The sequence below is a fragment of the Dermacentor albipictus genome, chromosome 6, assembly GCF_038994185.2.
Source record: "Dermacentor albipictus isolate Rhodes 1998 colony chromosome 6, USDA_Dalb.pri_finalv2, whole genome shotgun sequence".
NCBI lineage: Eukaryota > Metazoa > Arthropoda > Arachnida > Ixodida > Ixodidae > Dermacentor > Dermacentor albipictus.
This window is the reverse complement of record NC_091826.1, coordinates 80,965,803-80,980,489: the sequence shown is the minus strand read 5'-3', so window position 1 is coordinate 80,980,489 and position 14,687 is coordinate 80,965,803. Positions and strand designations below refer to the sequence as shown.

The window sequence follows — 14,687 nt, the reverse complement described above, 5'->3', positions numbered from 1 at the left end:
CGTTCTTCCTGATTCGCTCGTATTCGATTAGTCAGTTTTGGACGTCCTTAGTGTCACTGCCGGAGAAGGTGACGAGGTCTCGGAGCTGGGTCAGGGCAACTGGTTTTGCGGTAGCCGAAGCCGAAGCAAGCTGGCCTTTCAGTCGAAATAGCCGAATCGCTTAAAAGATATCGGCTGCGAAGTTCCGTGGTGTGTTCGTGCTCTCTCCTGGCTGTCTTCCCTCAAAGATCCCACATGTCGCCATGGCCACTGCGACTTCAAGAATAGCGATATACCATCATTAAGAAGTCCAACCGCTTTCACCAGGATGCCAACTGCATCTCCAAGTACCCCGTAGATACACCGGACACTGCCATGAGCGACTCCAGCCTCCCTTGTATTATTTTCATCTCTCAGCATCGCTGACGAACAGCGCCTTGACGCTTCTCTACTGAAAATCATCGAAAATATGTAATCCCACGCCCCTGATCCTCAATTTTACCTTTCCGTACTCCCAATGGCACCTTATATCATCGCAGCTTACTCCCTGACGCTCCTGACTTGTTGGTTGTTATTGCAGCCCACCTCCGTTCCGCTGTCCTGGCGCAGCTTCTCGACGCACCAGTGGCAGGCCATCACGGCTCGCCACGTACATACTACCACGCACGCCGCCTCTTGTAATGACTTGGGATGCCGCGCTCAGTGCGCGTTACGTGCAGTGTAAAAAAATTGCCGCCCTACGAGCCACTCGAGGCACATTGCGCGCATTCGCGGGCTTCTCTCACGCTCGGAAAAACACTTTTATGTAGCACGTATTGAGCACCGGAAAGCTATATCGGGAGTCTTTCGTGCTGCTCTACAATTTTCTCAATTACACTTTTTATCAAACTATAATACTTGAGCGGTTGAGTAATTAACTAAGACTAGTTATGTAATTAGGTGGAATAAAAAGAATAATCGGAGCATATCTCCAAGCGACGACAAAGAACATTACCTTGGTTCTGTCGAGCTACGTGGCATTTGCATGTTTATAAATCTTGGTGCATGATAGTTGGGACGCCCTGCATGTATACATACCCCAAGCCCATCACGCATGCCACAGCACGCCCTCGGTCTACGTAAAATATACGCGAAGTGCGTCACCTATCCCTCGTGTCAGAATTTACCACTGATATTCAACACATCAGTGACGCGACCAACAACCCCGCGGTTATCGTAAACCGCCAACAAGGCTCGGACACCGGGCTTCGTCACTTCTTCAGTTCCGAAAAATCGTTTCAGCTCCGACACGCGCAACTTGGTGACGTCGCCCTTTGCCTGACATTTTTTACTGCCGTTCGGTGACCCTTCATTCCCGGAGCTCCGCGTCGACAACTGTTGGACGCCTTTCGTGTAACCTCGTGCATCCGAGTGTTCGCGCCACGCAGGGTCTCATTGCGTCTCGCTTCGTGCGACCGCGCGTGAGTGCTCGTACCCACGACTGGGTCCGCACCTGTGCTCCTTGCCAACAAGCCAAGGTACACAGCTATTCCGTCCCTGCGCCCCAGCGGTTTCTATTGCCCGACGACTGTCGCGCAATGCTTCGCATTGACACAGTGGGCCCTTTACCATGCTTCAAAGGCTACCTGAACTGTCTCCTCACGTTCCCCTCAACCGGCACCGCCCCGCCGCAGCCAACCTTGCGAGCCCCGCACCCCTCGTTCCCCTCCGCAAGTGTGCCGTGGGTTCCTCGTACTTTCTTCCTCTCCTTTTCATTTTTTTTTATTTCTTTCGTTAGCCCAGCTGATTGTCTCTGCGTCTTGTTGCTCGTGTTGCAGCCGTTGGACACGTCTTCCGACAAAAGGATGACGTCGCGCGCACGTCACACTTTAAAGACGCGGAATTCAATATCCTGACACACATCCAACGTATAAATCAATGCATGTGACCCCTCCTGCTATGGGGGGGAAGGCGGTAACCCAATTTCACTTTAGCAACAAAGGTGCATACACGATGCGCTGCAACAACTTCCTGCGGTGACGCGTACAACACCTCGATAGAAAACGAAAATAGTAATGTATGTTTACCGAAGCATGAGACGTACGGCCTGGGATTCTTAAGCCGGTATTTTCTGTTGCAGTTAAATTTGGGGCGGCGATAAGTGGACATGTTTATCTGTGTTGATGCACTAACGATAAAGCACGAAAAGACACTTATTGGCGATCACAAGTCGCCAACTAGCAAGTGCAAGCCGGTAATGCTGATTAACGAAAAAAAAACAAATACTTCGAATAAATGGACTGTTGTGCGTTATTTCGAATTATTCACAACCTGTCCATGCATGTTCACTGAGTGTCCCAAGCTACACTAATTTAATGAAATAGTTGGCTTTAACGTTCCGAAATTGCACAGTTGGTTATAAGGGATGCCATAGTGGAGGGCTCCTGGTTAATTTATACAATCTGTGGTGACTTAACGTGCACCCAACTCTAAGCAGGCAAGCGCCTTTGAATATTCATTCTTCTTTATTTACTTTTACTTTTTATTTACCTTTGCTTTCCTAAGGATAAGGCCGCATTATGCAGCAAATAATTACAACTAACGTGAGCCACAATCGGTGGAAATTTCTAAGGTCCTTGGAAACTGCAGTGAGTACTTCAATATGGCCTCTCCATTTGCTTCTTATTTGTACATCCTTATTTGTATAACTCAATTCAGGTCAATTAAGCTAGTCGTATTTGCAATTTAAGACGTGTAACCTTCCACTCAATATAAGTTAGGAAAATTTAATATATAACGACTGCTCAGCAACGGGCCTTGCATCGGGTCTTTCGTAAAAACAATATACTGCACAGGTGCTATTCACGTCTCTTGTCAGTAAGTAAAGGCAATTTGAATTTATTTCATTTCCCATTAAAATGAGTAGCCACTAAAAGAAAGCTACTTTATTTGGTAGCTTGAAGAAGTCAATGAACCTAATTGCAACATAATCCGCGACGCTTTGATGAAAACAAAGTCATCACAAACAACAGAGCACATTCGAAGCACTATGTTGAAACTAATCGCAGCGCAACAAACAATACCCGCAGCTGTGTCGCGCGCAAACAGGTCAGCCGTGCGAATCACGATCATTCGTAGTACATCCTTGTAGAGTATCATGGAAATGGTATTCACACGGGGCACAAAAAGATGAATGGGGCAATGTATGTACTTACATGAAAGCGCTTGGGGCCTCGCAGTAAGCACCTTGCACCGGCCAGAAAGAGGGTGCTACGACGCCCTCGTTCATCACCGCAGCGCCGCCGACACGGACCGCGGGGGGTGCGAAGAAAATGACACGACGTTAGAAGACGACAATGACTCGAGCTTCATCGCTGGTCTCCGTGCCACGCACCAACCTTTTGCCAAGCTGAAGCACGGGGGACCCGAACGCAGGCATTCTTTATTCTTTATTCTTTATTCAAGAATTACCCCGCATTGCCCGAAGGCGTTATAGCAGGGGGGTTACAGGAGGGAAAAAAACAAATCTTCATTCGTACAGCACACTTGCTCTTCACACAGCCGATTCCACTCCACAATAGTTTTCACAAAAAAGGAATCCGCAAACAAGTGCGTCCTGGCACGGTATTCGCGAATTTTAAGTGAATGGTCACTACGCCTAGAAATATAATGCGGTTCTTTCAAGTAGCTTTTACTGCTAATTCCAGTCTTATTATTAAATATGAGGTATAAAAACTTCAGTCTCAACTTTTTCCGTATGTATGCTCCGCATGTCGAGTCATGCGGAGCATACATGTTTACTTGTCTCGGACATACTTGGTTTCGTTATATGCGATACGACATGTCACCGTGAATGTGCATCGCATCCCTCCCAGTTTGCTTCCGCCACTCGGTATAGGCTGTTAGCTGTGTGCGTTCTGGCGTTTCTGTCAACTGTGGAAAGCTTCGCAGCTAGGTGCTTTCGCACAGTGGTGGTGTAGTGGCTTTGGCGCTGCGGCGATAAGCCTGAAGACACGGATACCGAAATGGCGCGCTTGCTAAATTAGCTCAGAATAAAACACAGGTGGATCAAATGGACCCGTACATATCATTCCAAAAAGTCTGCAGTTACCGCGCGCACGAACAAGAAGTTGGCTCATTCCTTTGCAACTTCGTTTCGTCGCGCCGGTCGAGTAATTAGGGAACCCGTAAACAGTTGTCGTCAAGGGTCCTGTAATAAGATGTGCACGTTTCACGGTGACCTTGCAGTATACGCAAATAAAAGTACTGAACAAGGACTTACCACGAATGCATGAACGGAAGGAAAGCATTGTCTCAGAGTTCCCGGCGCCAGTCGCAAACTAATGGCGTTTTTCACTGGTCGATCTGGAGCAGCCGCCTGAATCCTCGAGCGAGCGCTCGGCTTTCACCAATCCGAGTCTGCCAGTGGAGCGCACGAACGCTCCGCGGGAGATCACACAGGAAGTCTGCGTGCACGTGACACAAACCGGTTCCGCAGAGTATGCCCAACACAATGTTGTGCGTACCGACCGGGTACCGATTTCGCTTGAAGACGGAAGTGACGCCATGTGACGCGTTCTATTTCCGCCCGAATCCGCGTCTCGGCGGCGGAGCAAGTGAGAGCGATCCGGCGCGGAGCGAGTTGATCCGAAATGACCAGTGGAACGCGCGAACCCACTCCAGATCGACCAGTGAAATTCGGATTCGTTGCCGCGAAGCGAAAAATCCTGCTCCGAATCGACCAGTGAAAAACGCCATAAGCCTAAATGTGGACTATCACCGACCGTTTCACAGGCCCGATTCCTATCAAGTAGAGCAGCTCCGGTGAGCATTATTCCCCAATGCGAAGCGGGCCGTCGCAGGCGGTCCAGCTCGCCCGTCGATAATCGTGAGCATAAATAAGGCACAGAGCAGCTAAAATACAGCTGTCTCTGACGTATAGGTTCACTCTACTGGCTTCTTCATTGTCTGCGACCACCTAATTTTTTTTATTTTACGAACTAAAACACTCTACCGGCGCCGCGAAGCCACCCATGCAGACGACAATGACACGACCTTCGTCCTTGGCCTCTGTGTTACGCACCCGCCTTTTGCCAAGCTGAAGCACGGGAATCCCGAACGCAAGCATGTCGAGTCATGCGGTGCATACATGTTTCCATGTCTCGGACACACTTGGTTTCGTTATGTGCGATTCGACATGTCACCGTGAACGTGCATCGCATCCCTCCCAGTTTGCTTCGGCCGCTCGGTATAGGCTGTGTGTCGTGTGCGTTCTGGCGCTTCTGTCAACTGTGGAAAGCTTCGCAGCTAGGTGCTTTCGCACAGTGGTGGTGTAGTGGCTTTGGCGCTGCGGCGATAAGCCTGAAGACAGGGGATCAAATCCCTGCCGTGGCGGCCACATTCTGATGGGAGAGAGAGAGGAATAAGATAAATTAAAGGCCGAGATGTTTGCCAGAGGGCGACGAAATGCAAAAACGCCTGAGTGCCGTGCATTTGGTGCACGTTAAATGTGGTCATAATTAACATGGAGTCCCCCCACTACGGCGTACGCCTCATGTTTGTACCAATAATTCAATCAACCGCATTTTTTATTTCGTTTGAAAAGGGGGAGTACGGGACTAAAAGCTCGAACAGCTTGACGAAGTTCCGACCCCTTACAAGATAGCAGAATAGCAAGATGACGGTTAGTCATACATTAGAATTGCAACGTGGATAAGCATTAGAAAGCGACGCGTAATAGAGAATGAAAGCAACGAAACGGTAATCACGCAACCAAAATTGGCAGCACAATTAGCTAAGATCATGAATAGCGGCCAACAGGTACAGGAAAAGAGTGGAAGGCATATGCTAGCCGTGCTAATAAATAAGCTGGCAAAAGCGTTTGATCCGACAGTTTCGGTTGCAGGAAGGATCAAAATCTTGTCGGTTTCATAAATTTAGCAGTGAAGGTAGTGTGTAAGACAAACATTGTTCGTCACAGGAAGGGTTATGGGTAGGTACGAACCATATCTCTTTATGTCTGGTCTGACGAACACTTGTATTTACGCGTAGTCTTGCCAGGTAAATCATCATCAATACCAAATTTAACGAAACCTTTATAACACAACATCAACCTATATAGTAAAAACGGAAAACAGAAAAACTTTCATATTTAGAATAAGAGGCTCTGCTGAGTAAGCATAACGTACATCAGCTATGTAACGCACGGCTCTTTTCTGCACCAAATGTAGCTTGTGCAAATTTGTGGTACCGTGCCCCACACCAGGATACAGTACTGCATGATAGATACCAACAGAGCATTACATAGCATTTCCTTCACCTTAGTAGGAATATGATATGATAGACAACAAACAGTTTTTTTGGAGGCGCTTATTCTAATACTAAAGTTACTAACCAAGGTGTACCACAAGGCTACATATTAGCTCCCTCACTATTCTCTATCTATATTAATGATTTACCTACGTGTCTTAAGTCCACACATTGTGTACTACACGCAGACGATACTAGTGTCTCAATGCGTAACAATTTATTAACAACCTTTATTCTTAAGCTAAACAATGAGATTGACTATTTTGTACTATATTGTTGCTTGGTGTTCGACCAATCATTTAATTATGAATCCTTCAAAAACTCAATTTGTGGTTTCCTGTTCCAGCCAAAGAATACTACCTGGCTTGCCTGAGATAACTCTAGATGGTCATCACATTCCCGTCTCTGACTGTGTGTCATTTTTGGGCATCAAATTACATTCTAACCTTAAGTTTTCTCAACACATTGCCTTCATTAAGCAAAAGTGTACCTTCGGTATTAGAGCATTAATGAAGTCAAGAGCATATTTATCTAAAGACACATTATTAGCATTGTACTTCGCCTTTTATTCACAGTTACATTAATTATGCCATTGTTTCCTGGGGAAACACATATAACTGTCATATCTCGTGTATTCAGCTCTTACAAAACCAAGCAATACACATTATCACTAACAGTCGGTTTTTCGCGAGTGCTACTCTACTACTTCGTGAGAATAACATCATTGTTGAAACCAACTTTTCAACTATCACCTAATAATTATGTTTCATAAATTACTTACAAAACAACTCTCATACCAATTCATTGATTCCAGGAACCTCATCAATAATAATAATACCAGGTTTGCGCGTAAGTACAGTTTTCTACTATTCGAACTATGGAAAAATGACATCATCATTCGCTGCTATAAAACTGTAGAATGTTTTACGCGTCAGCATTAAACCTTCATCCTTTCATATATTTAGTCATGCCCTTAAGCTGTTCTACATGTGTAACTAAGTTTACGTCATTCATTACACATTTGTCATTTGTATGTATTGACAGTTTTTTATGCACTATAGGCTTGCATGCATTCAATTTGTTTTCATTGATCTCATTTTTCTATGTTGTATTTGCGCGATTGTGTTTGTTTCTTTTGGTTAGCTTGCTCTTCTTTAATACATCTCTACATTGCTATTATTAACCGAGTGTCTCGTTGCAGTATTTGGCTTTGGGACCCACGTCTGTATATTGTCTTTTACCAATTCAATGTATTTAAAGAATAATAAACTGAAACTGAATGCGTCGCATACGTGCAATGACACCAATGGCAGATGACAATTTGGATTGGAGGTAATCAACATGCTCATTCCAAGTAAAGCGCTCTGAAAAATTTGCTCCTGGGATATTGACAGAATGTTGTTAATCTCTAACTGGTGATAGCCCAGACACAAATTCATATTAGTGATCAACATTTTACCACTAGGCATGTACAAATTTACTTACATTTTCTTAGCGTTGATCGTTAAACAGTTCATCGCGGTCCAACGGTCCAGGCCAGACAGCGTCTTGTTAGCCTTCATTTCCATATTTGATTGCAAGTTGCCTGTAATAAAAACGGTTGTGTCAGCAGCATACGAACCAAATGTAGCGTTATCTGTGCAGTGTCTAATGTCATTTTTGTAAATCAAAAATAAGAGTGGCTCCAAAATTCTTCCTCGCGACACGCTAGTGATAACTGGCTTCCTTGAAGATATCGCGTTACTAGTATCTACAAACTGTGACCTGTTGGAAAGATAAGATTTAAGAAACGAGTGGGCGGTTACGATCACACCGTAATTTTTATAATTTGTTAATTAAAAAGGATGATCATGGCTTTGGCACATAAAACCCCAGAAGGGTGAAGCGCAAGGTGCGTGTGCATACTTCTGACTGCATGAGTGCTGTTTGTTCTTAAGCATCCGTGCATCAACCAATCCCACTATACACATATCATTTTAGGATGCATGTGATCACCGTGATCCTTATCGTGGAGGCAATAAGTGACCGGATTTTCATGGCAAATTATTTCGGCACGGGACACCTATACGTGCCTCGTATGCGGTGGTCGGGTGCCCCGTTATAACAGTGTAGTTTCGAGGTGTCTTTGAATTATAGCAATGCACGATAATAAGAACACTGAAAGAGAGCTGCTTGTACAGCTATAGAAAAGCGTGGCCTCGCAGTTCAAATCAAATCAAATCTATTTCAACATACAACTGATGCTGAGGACCGTGGACAAAAAGCCAGCAAGGCTTGACGTGGTCCATGGCCCCGTTATACAGGCAGCAACAAACACAACAAAGGATGAGCACAGTTAAATACAAGAGCAATTGGAAAAATAGCAGTTCCACACTAATACCTGCGAAAACAATAATCATGATAATTATGAGCAAATATTAGAAAAACGCAAAGCATACATGATGAGTATTTTTCATAAATACAGCTGGTTATGAATACATCACAAAATACAAAAGAAATCATAAAAAATTTAGCACTATGTACATCTCCATTATCAGACGCAATATATGAAAATATTTCATACAGTAACATATACAGAAAAATTTGATGCGCACAATATTATCATTATACAAGAATTGAACTTTTCCAAAGAACATTCAAGTGGCTATATACATATTTGCATCTAGATATATGTTTATGCTAGCACGGAAATGAGCGTTACTTTATGTTTGCCTTGTTTAAAGGGTCGGGTAGTCGAAAACGTAGCATTTGATAAGTAGAATTTATTTAATTTAAGAACTTCTTATATTGACTAGCTTATGTTTTGCTATTAAGTTGGAAATACGTCTTAGAGTGTCATTGTTTAGTTACTGGTCATATAGTTTCATAGTAACATGTTTTCATAAATGTTAGGTATTGACTGCAAATTTAGCTTTTCAAATAGAGTACTATTACGCGTTAAGTAAGGGACATCTAGTATACAACGTACGGCCGTTTTCTGTATTCTATGCAGCACATTACTGTTAACGTTCGCAATGAATGTCGTGGGCATAGACTAAATAAACACTTTAGCTTTGATATTTCAATCTTATTAATTATTATTAATTATGGGGTTTTACGTGCCAAAACCACTTTCTGATTATGAGGCACGCCGTAGTGGAGGACTCCGGAAATTTCGACCACCTGGGGTTCTTTAACGTGCACCTAAATCTAAGCACACGGGTATTTTCGCATTTCAGCATATTTCAATCTTAGAGAAAGGAAACGTCCGACGACGACTTACCTCAGCTTCCTTGTAGCTGCAAAAAGCGTGGTCTCAGAGCTCGCCACGAAACTTGCGAGCTAAGCCTAAAAGCGCACTTAACCAACAGGTGCATCGCAGACGCGGTTTCCTGAAAGTTGGACGACTGCAGACAACACATTCCTTGGTCTCCGCAACGGCCATCGCAAGCCTACCGGCTTCTATAGAAGATCGCTCGGTTGAATAGTACGCAGCTCACTTTAAATATAGTCTTTCACCTGACATATAGATTGCCCCTCCGGATTCTTCCCAGACTGTGCCCATACGAAGCACACTGATTCATATGAAGCAGTAAGTATACTTCTATGAGAGGTGGCATTGTGACGTCGAAGGTGAAGACCGGTGAGGGTAACTCAACCCGTTACTCACATAAGAAAATGTGAGTAAAAGAGATTCGCAGTCAACTGGCAGCAATTCACAGCGCTCAAACCATGACATTGGAGCCAGTAAAAAGGCGGCCCAGTATAATGACGGAACTTTCTGGAACCTTTTATTGATGCGCGCTAAAGTTGTTGCAAAGCTGCCCCCTAATAATCAGTGATGCCACCCGTTGCCACGGACACAATAGGAAACTATACAAAGTAATGCTCTATAACTGTAAAAAGCTAGAGTTAGCACCCGGCTTCAACTCGTTCTTAAAAAAGGAACACTGAAGAAAACTATTGTTAACGTACGGAAAGACCAGGTTTCCGAGAAGCCTCATTTGCTTGTGACACTTTTCGTCCAAAAAGTGTTGGTTAACATCACATAGAACTGCATTACTCGAAGTTACTGCAACAACAAAGTGAGGAACTCGGCCGTCATCATTACCTTTTTGTTTGACCCCGACAGATCCCGTTTGCTTTGTCTTTTTTTTTCACCATTATAACCATCATGCACACACAAAAAATTTACGCCCTTTGGGGGCACCTCAGAACAGTAATAGTAATCTGTCTTGTTTGAGATTCCTTTATGGAAATATCTGCGCTCGCTACTTTCCAGTCAGTTAAGAATGCTCTGTCACGCTGATAACGCGCATGTCGTTCGTGACCTGACAGCCCCGGGCGCGCAGCGTTGGGGAAAGAAAAAGCGACAAGATACGTGACAAATGGTGCAGACCTTTTCAGAGTAATTACCATCTACCAAACCGCAATACTGTAAACAATAATAAGTCAACTCACGCCTCGCAGAGTTCCACGTCTTCGTTGGGCATCTTCTTCATTCCTTGATCTGCGCTGCGATGTGCAAGCAACGCTGGCTCTTCCGAACGACTGCCGGAGCCATCCCGCCACGAAACAATACCATACACCGATCTCGGAAATTAGAAGCCGAGGGTTCCACTGGTCGGTTCAGTTGGTTAACAACTTTAATTCACTAACTGCCTATCCCTGATAGACAGTGGTCGGCGAAACCCTATACAAGACTCAGCGAGTGCTTTGTCGAAATCGAACTGACGCAATGCATAATCATTTCACATACCTTTTGCACCTAAATAGACGCCAGATAGTCTATGCTCTAACAGGTCTGATTTAATTAATAACACCGCATAAACGCTTGCATTGGCTACGCGCGAGATCGGTAAACAGAGCACAGACGAAGCACATGTGGATCAACAACACCCGATAAAAACACGCTGCTTTATCTTTGCTTTCTTTACCACTTCTGCTTGGTTATCGTTGTGCCCGTCGGAGTTTTGTTTCTGCCTATGAACCAAGCGGCCCATATGCGGACCATTCAACTCGCGTTGCCCTTCCTTCAGTGCCAGTATATATTCAGGCAGCACCGAAACGACACTATACCTGCACGAGCTGTGCACTACCTTTTTGACGAGCGCATGGAATGCTGAGAACTCGCCCTGCACGAAGCGTGTGCCATGTGAAACTAGTGGCAATGCGCAGGTATACCGCCATGTTGAATATGGTGAAAAGGCGATAGCGAAGTGGAGTGCTTGTTAAATTACTTCAGAATCAAATACAGGCGGATCGAATGCACCCGTACATATCATTCCAAAAAGTCTGCAGTTACCGCGCGCACGAACAAGAAGTTGGCTAATTTCTTTGCAACTTCGTTTCGTCGCGGAGGTCGAGATTAAGGGACCCGTAAACAGTTGTCGCCAAGGGTCCTGTAATAAGATGCGCAGGTTTCACGGTTACTTTGCAGTACGCAAATAAAAGTGCCGAACAAGGACTCACCACGAAGGCACGAACGGAAGGAAAGCGTCGTCTCAGAGTTCCCGACGACCGTCGCTAACTAAGCCTAAAGGTGGACCATCGCCAACCGTTTCACAGGCCCGGTTCCTATCAACTAACGCAGCTCCGGTCAGCATTTTTCGCCCATCTGCGAAGCGGGCCGACGCAGGCGGTCCAGCTCGCCCGTCGAAAATCGTGAGCATAAATAAGGCACAGAGCCGTTGAAATACGGCTGCTGTAGCTGACGTATAGGCTGCCTCTACTGGCTTCTTGGTTGTCTGAGACCACCTAATAATTTTTCTTATATATATATATATATATATATATATATATATATATATATATATATATATATATATATATATATATATATATATATATATATATATGAGGCACTAAAACAATGTAGTGGCACCGAGAAGCCCCGCCGAGACGAATACGAGGGTTCAGAACGCTGCGCGATAGAAATGTAGATTTAACTGACAGCAAACATTTCATCGCTCGCACACAATGGTCGCAGGGCCCGTACGAAAACAGCATAACTTTCTGGAAGCTTCCATTGATGCGATCCAAAGTTATCGTCGAGCGTCCGCCTATTCTTCAATGACGCAGCAGAGAGCAGCGGCAATAAGAAATTTTCCTTAACTGCATAGAAAACGCCGAGTCCTTTGTTGTTGCTGCTGCTGCCGCTGCTGCTGCTTTAGCAATACGCAATCATGCAATTTGCAGCAGGCTTCAACATATTCCTATAATCGCCCACTGTAGGAAAATATAATCTCCACCGAGACTGATAGATCACATTTATAAAATACCACAGACACTAACCGACACTTTTATACCATCAGCTGTTGCATGGAACGGCGGAAGCGTGGCCAACGCAACAGACGGGTGGAGACAGCACCCCAAAATTATCACACCATGCTTCCTGTCACGTGATGTATAACGCCGGCATATTGACGAAGCTGAGCAGTACTTATTATTATTATTATTATTATTATTATTATTATTATTATTATTATTATTATTATTATTATTATTATTATTATTATTTATTTATTTATTTATTTATTTACTTACCCATCTCCAAAGGCAATACAAGGAAACGGGCCTATTAAGTCCATGAGGACTTGAGCGAGTAGGCCCGGCAGAGTCGGTACAGCGATGTGGTTACATGTTTACATAATAGGTGAAAACGTAGACATTTACATAATAACACATTTTTACCAACTTCCAGAAGAATAATTGTTAGTATTACCTGTTAACAGACAATGACATAGCAAGCAAAGACAAAAGCATAACTAACTAAAGCAAGGTATCAGAACTAAAATTCCACATTTCATCGTTAATTTCTTCTACTGTTCCTTTTTTTATGTTGCCAAAAAGAATTCATAAGCCGAATCATTAAATATTTTTGACATATATACATTTCTTCTCACTTCTCCATACTTAGTAGTGGAATAGGGTACTCTGAAACGTTCTTTCTTTCTTAACAATCGAGGTGCAACATACGCCTCTTTAAATTCATCGCTCCAATTGTGCCGCATAATAACCGCCCTGGTAAATAAGTACTCGAATGTGCGAAATCCTAATTTACAAAAGATATTGTTGTAATATAGTGTAGTACCATAAGCAACATTTTTAATGTATTCTTTGGTAATTTGTCAATCCGATTTTTCCAGCGCTCTGCACAAAAGGCGGAGATCGTAATGCCATGCCTCAGCACACTTTACGCTAGTGCATGAACTACCATTTTCTCGACCGATAGAGGTACTAAACTTTTTATGTTTAAAAGTAGATATGGAACACTCCGTAATTTGCCACATAAGGAGGCCATGTGATGCTGCCGAGACATGCCGCTGCTGTGAAACGTTATACCCAGTCATTTGAATGTCTCCACATATTCTATAGCAGTACGTTTACATGAAATACGATGTTCGTCATGTAAAAAATTTGCAAGTTTATTTTTTGAGTTTTTAATGGACTTCGAAAGCACATGATTTTGCTTTTCTTACCATTTATATATACACTATTTTCTTCAAACCATTGCATGGCGTTATGAACAGCATTCTGTGGAGTGTTAATAGCTTTCTGGTAAGGCACATGGCGTGTGAGTAGGACCGTATCATTTGCATATCGATATACCGTAGCTTTTGTAATTATCGTGGGAAAGTCGTTCATAAATGAATTGAATAACAGAGGCGACAACACGTACGGATCCTTGTGGAACCCTAGCTGTAATGTATTTCCTAGCGCTAACAATTTCTTTACTGCCCATGACTACCTGTGACCTGTCATGTAAATAATTGCAAAATTCGAACAAAAGAAAGGTTTCCTGAAACCCAAACGAAACAACTTTTCTAATAAAATGTCGTTATTTACAGTTTCAAACGCTTCGCTAAATCCAAAAGCAAAGCACAACTATAGAGGTTCTTATCTAGAGCAGAATATAATTCATCGGTGAACGCTTCTATCAATGCAATAGTACCTCGCTCAGCAACAAATCCAAGCTGTATTGGTGTTAGGACTGAAAATTTCTTTAAGAAGGAAGTCATACAATCGAACAGAAACTTTTCCAGTATTTGGGAGAGTATAGGCAACACAGAGATAGGCCTATAATTTTCAACATCATCCTTTTTTCCTGCTTTATACAGCGGCTCAACAATCGCTGTTTTTAATGTCTCCGGAATTGATGCGGTGCTTATAAAACCATTAATCATAAAAAGCAGTATCTCTGCTAATGTGTCATAATTTCTGCCTAGTGTGGCAACAGCCAGCTCACTTATACCTGGTTGTTTATTAGGTCGGAAACAGAAAATTATTCTCCTCGGGTTTTCCTTCGACAACGTGGGCAAGAAAGCAGAACAGTGTCTCTGCGACTGCGCAGTGTTAGAAAATCGTGTGAAAACTTTATTGAACTTATCTACCACTATATCTGGCTTCTCTAAAAAAGATTCTAAGAAATTTGTAGGTCC

The 14,687-nt window shown here is 43.5% G+C and overlaps 1 protein-coding gene across 2 annotated transcripts in view; it reads right to left on the bottom strand.

The window, feature by feature from the left end:
- LOC139061241 (neprilysin-2-like) overlaps positions 1-11,881 on the bottom strand; it is a 146,322-nt gene extending 134,441 nt beyond the window's left edge. For both annotated transcript variants that reach the window (XM_070540944.1, XM_070540946.1), the window contains exon 1: positions 11,719-11,881. The gene's annotated coding sequence lies outside the window, so the exon portion shown is untranslated. The remainder of the gene's footprint in view (positions 1-11,718) is intronic.
- Positions 11,882-14,687: the final 2,806 nt, after the last annotated feature.